Source organism: Penaeus vannamei, chromosome 32 (genome assembly GCF_042767895.1).
Source record: "Penaeus vannamei isolate JL-2024 chromosome 32, ASM4276789v1, whole genome shotgun sequence".
NCBI classification, from domain to species: domain Eukaryota; kingdom Metazoa; phylum Arthropoda; class Malacostraca; order Decapoda; family Penaeidae; genus Penaeus; species Penaeus vannamei.
This window is the reverse complement of record NC_091580.1, coordinates 4,346,377-4,351,376: the sequence shown is the minus strand read 5'-3', so window position 1 is coordinate 4,351,376 and position 5,000 is coordinate 4,346,377. Positions and strand designations below refer to the sequence as shown.

Sequence of the window (5,000 nt, the reverse complement as noted above, 5' to 3'; positions counted from 1 at the left end):
CGACCTCCTGAGATGAATTTTCCGTTTCGTTACGCTATCAATTTATATCATTATATCATTAACATACCCTGATTAAATTCCCAGTACTCCTTGACATTCATTCCTGTCCCAAGATAGCTTTCAGCAGACATTTGCTAATGTATAGCCAGTTTTAAGTCTCTTTTGTGTCTTAACAAGAGACCAAAATTTACGGCTTAATGGAGCTTTTGTACTTGTGAATGCGAAGGCAAAAGCGTCGGAGGCAGAACTGCAGGTATTGCGCTCGCAGGACTTTTGATTGAACATGTACTCTTATTTCTTTTTTTTTTTCTACGTTTCCCTCCTTTTGGTAAGGTCCTCGTTAATAGACTCCATTAACACGTGAAAGTTGCCATGAAGTACCAAGGCAAGAGAAAGGACTTGGGCATTGTTCGAGTTGCGCTCGAAGGGCACCTCGCGAGTGTCTCACCTGAGACGTGCCCTTGGAAAGGTAGAAGAAGAAGAAAAAAAAAGAGCAAGAGGCAGAAGATGAAGAAGATGATGATGAAGGAGAAGAAGAAGAGCAAGAGGCAGAAGATGATGATGAAGGAGAAGAAGAAGAAGAAGAAGAGAGAGAGAGAGAGAGAGAGAGAGAGAGAGAGAGAGAGAGAGAGAGAGAGAGAGAGAGAGAGAGAGAGAGAGAGAGAGAGAGAGAGAGGAGGAGGAGGGAAGGAGAGAGAGAGAGAACATGAAGAAGAAGAGAGAGAGAGAGAGAAGAAAAAGAAGAAGAAGAAAAGAAGAAGAAGGAGGAGGAGAGAGAGAGCATAAGTGGAAAGGACGAGGAGAAATTAGAAGGAAGGGGGGAAAAGGAAGGCAAATTAAGCCATTTGCGGATGCATGTTTTTTTTAATACTCACTGCATAAATTTTGCTTTTCATTTCTCAGAGATGGCATTCAAAGTAAATGCAAAAGGGCAAGCACACTTTACTGCTTTAAGGTTATAGATTAATTATTAATTATATCATTCAAGAAAACGTGTTTCCAGAGTCCCTTGAAGACGCACAATTTTCGTTTCTTATTTGGCAGAGCAGAGCATCAGATTTTGAGGCAATCTAATCACTTAACGTGGTTCGAGAAAAATCGTAAGCAAGGTTACACACACACACACACACACACACACACACACACACACACACACACACACACACACACACACACACACACACACACACACACACACACACACACGTTGTTAAATTAGGCCATACGATACAAAGATTGTCTCGGGAAATATCACAGACGAGAAAGTAACAAAATAACAAAAACCATTTAGCGTTCCAGCCGACGAGGCATTCCTCTCCCTCTGCCTCTCACACCTCTCGTCTTACAAACACAATCTCTTCTCTCGGGGCGCCATTGTTCCCGTAATGGGACGCATGCCAATGGGCGTCGACACAAACCTTTTAGTGCTTCGGAGGGGCGTGCGAGGCGTGGGCGGCGGGGGCGGCAGACAGCAGCAGCGGTGACCCCCGCCCCCACGTGCCGACATCGCGGGTGTGGTGGGCGGCCTCGATGCGACAGCCGGCGGGCCGCTTTTACCTCACGCTGCACGCGGGCCTTGCCATGGCTGCTCTCCGGGTGCACCTGCGGGAACACGAGGGCGGAGTCAGTGAGGTCGCAGACGGTCGGAAGATGCTCGTTCTGACCTCTTGGACTCACCTCTCCTGGGACAGAACAGGCGTTGACCTCGAATATTAACCTCACAGGCCAAACCATTATCGATGTCGTGGTCAAACACGGTAATGCGCACACCTCTCTCTATCTATCTATCTTTCTATCTATCTATGTGTCTATCTCTATCTCTACTCTACTCTACTCTACTCTACTCTACTCTACTCTACTCTACTCTACTCTACTCTACTCTACTCTACTCTACTCTACTCTACTCTACTCTACTCTACTCTACTCTACTCTACTCTACTCTACTCAATCTACTCAATCTACTCTACTCTACTCTATTCCACTCTTCTCTCTCTCTCTCACTTTTATTTCGTTCCTACTGCAGCAGCCTTTCATTTCCATTGTCGATAACCCTCATATGTTACTTTATTCTAATTGCAGCTCTGATAGGACAGGCCATCCGGCTATAACGATTTTGCAAGGCTATGGTGTAAAGGTGCACTTGCAATAGCAATGGAAAACAAGGAAATTTTTCTAATGCCACCACAGCCACCAAGTTAAGTGACAATTACCCAAGTGTACGATGACGCGACGAATTTAAATGGACATATATATATATATGTATATGTATGTGTGTATCTATTTATTTATTTTCATATGCATACCTGTGTGTTATTAACTTGGGGATTCTAAATTCACTTTGTTTCTTTACAGCACTTATCCATTTATACTAATCGGTTCATCCTATGTGTATGCACATATATATATATATATATATATATATATATATATATATATATATATATATATATATATATATATATATTAAAAAACTTAAATTTTTTGGCATGCCTTGGGACCCAACAAGGCGTAATGTATTTGAGATTGGTCCAAGGCATGCAATCGTTCCGTTCTTGCGACTCAAAACGAATGAAATTTAAGGATTCCAGTGTAGGCAGCAAATGATGAGGCAAAAAGTTGGTAACTAAGAGCTAGCTTATTTGATCATCTTGCTAAATACATAACTCAGAATTAGGATCGCAGAGAAAGAGAGATAGAGTGAGAGAAAGAAAGAATTCAGAGAGAGAGGGATAATATGTCTGACAAGTTATATGTTCTTAACCATTTCCAGATAAGTGATAACTCACTCGGGGGAGGGGGGTATGGGGGGTTGGTCCCCTGACAAAAAATGATGGAATTGAAAACTTTCCAGCTAATATTAGAGTTAGATGTAGCGAAACAGTTTACCAACTAAGATTTCCAACTGAAAGTTTGTAGGCAACGATGGTGAAAGAAAGTTGCTGAAGATGAGGATATAACATGACAGAGGAATGAGGTATGAGTCACAAGAATGGAACAATTGCACCCTGTAGACCAATCTAAAAAATCTCATGTCTCCTCCACATTGGTGGGTCCCCGGGCAAGCCAAACAATATCGTTGTTTTAAAAAATATATATAACTCATTTTGTTATTAGAGGTGATTTTTTGTAATCATTAATTTCAGAAAATAATGAGACAAAAGCTCAAGTTATATTCGATTATGTTTTGCCTACACGCAAGAAACTTAGCACGTAGTAGAGTGCCTAAGACCTCTCTGGTCCTAGATTTTCAAGTTCCTTAATCCTTCTTAACCCTGTTTTTAGGGCTTAAAAACACAAAAATCTCGATTTTGGCACGATGCCAGAAAACCCTGATGTTCCCGAATCCAACAAAACATACTTCTTTACGAGAACTTTCCAATGAGTGGTTGATCATATCTATCTCTTTCCGTTCTTGAAGGATCCTGCTTCTAAAAATGGTCTTACCACTGTATTTGATTCTTGTTTTATGTCTGAAACTCTTGTACTAGGCTTACTCTAATGTAATGTGGCACTTGTATAGTTGTATCCAAGCCCTTTCTTGTCCTAGGTTTTCTAGCTCCTAGCCCGTCATAAATTATGCTTTTGAGGCTAAAAAATACAAAACGCATTTTTGGTAAAATGTCAAATGATTCCGATGGTTCCTCTATCGAAAGGACCCGCTCCTTCATGAGACCTATCTGGTTCCGTTCTTGAGAGATTTTTGTCCACCAAAAGTGGTGCCATTGTATGTATAAGTATCACACCTTAGGCAAGTTGGGCCCCCCTATATATCAGCTACTACTGCGCTGATTCCAATGGGATATGTCAAGTTAAAGATTGGCCCGACTACACCTCGGCCCCAAAGTTTCAAGTTTCTAGCTATTCGGGAACTGTTTTGCAGGACCATGAAAACCTGCTACGGTGCATTTATGTATTACTGCACTGGCCCCATACCGCCAGACGGCGATTCTTATACGTTGTTTTATGTACATTTGGGGTAGTGGTCTGTTGTTTGCAAGTAGATTGGAGCTTATTGAAGTGGGGGCACCCCCCACACCCCCTTCCGTGGAGAGATTTTGGTTTTGGCAAGGGGTATACCCCCCGTTTGGGAGATTTTGGTGAGGAGTAGAGTTTGGGTTGTTGGGTCCCCGGGGCACTGGCCAGTGCAATGATATATATATATATATATATATAGGGGTCCTCAACTTACGACGGAGATCCGATCCTACGATGGCGTCGTAATCGCAGAAACCAGCCAGCCGACAGACGAAGCCTTTTCCAAAAGAAAAATTCCAAACGCTAGTTGCGGGCTTCAGCCTGTTCAGTAATGCACTATATTTGGCTTTCACGGTGTTTGAAGGCTCAGAAAACTAGGATCCCATTGTGTTAGTAATTAGACAATTTGTATCTGAACACCGAAAGATTGGCCGTTTAATTTTGGAGCTACAGAGGGATCCCATCGCAATGGAATTCAGTAAGAAGGTATATATATATATATATATATATATATATATATATATATATATATTGTTATCATTGATTCTCGACCTATATTGTAAAAAAATGACTAAATTTTAAACCAAAACCAATTAAATATGGTTGGATTAACCGGGGACCAACTTCGAGCCACGGGGATTGCGCCAGCCTGCCTCTCCACCGGCCATTGGATATCGAACTCAAAACATGAAAACTAACTGAGCTTGTGTGTGTGCGCGTGTGTATGTAAATATATATATATATATATATATATATATATATATATATATATATATATATATATATACGTATATATATATATATATATATATATACATATATATATATAATATATATATATATATATATATATATATATATATATATATATATATATAAGGTATGAATTAAAATTAACATTTTTACAATTCAAGAGATGGATTTCACCGGTTTTGAATATGTATGTATTGCTGACGAATAAATATTCGAAACTGGTGAAATTCATCTTTTGTATTTTGAAGATATTCTTTCTCATTCATACCTTT

The 5,000-nt window shown here is 40.2% G+C and overlaps 1 protein-coding gene and 1 long non-coding RNA gene across 2 annotated transcripts in view; one reads left to right on the top strand and one right to left on the bottom strand.

The window, feature by feature from the left end:
• The window catches only part of LOC113816937 (octopamine receptor beta-2R), a 40,093-nt gene extending 38,484 nt beyond the window's left edge, over nucleotides 1-1,609 (bottom strand). Inside the window, exon 1 of the mRNA XM_027368929.2 lies at nucleotides 1,419-1,609. The gene's annotated coding sequence lies outside the window, so the exon portion shown is untranslated. The remainder of the gene's footprint in view (nucleotides 1-1,418) is intronic.
• Nucleotides 1-5,000, top strand: part of LOC138867780 (uncharacterized) — a 22,532-nt gene that overhangs the window by 7,145 nt on the left and 10,387 nt on the right. The window lies entirely within an intron of this gene.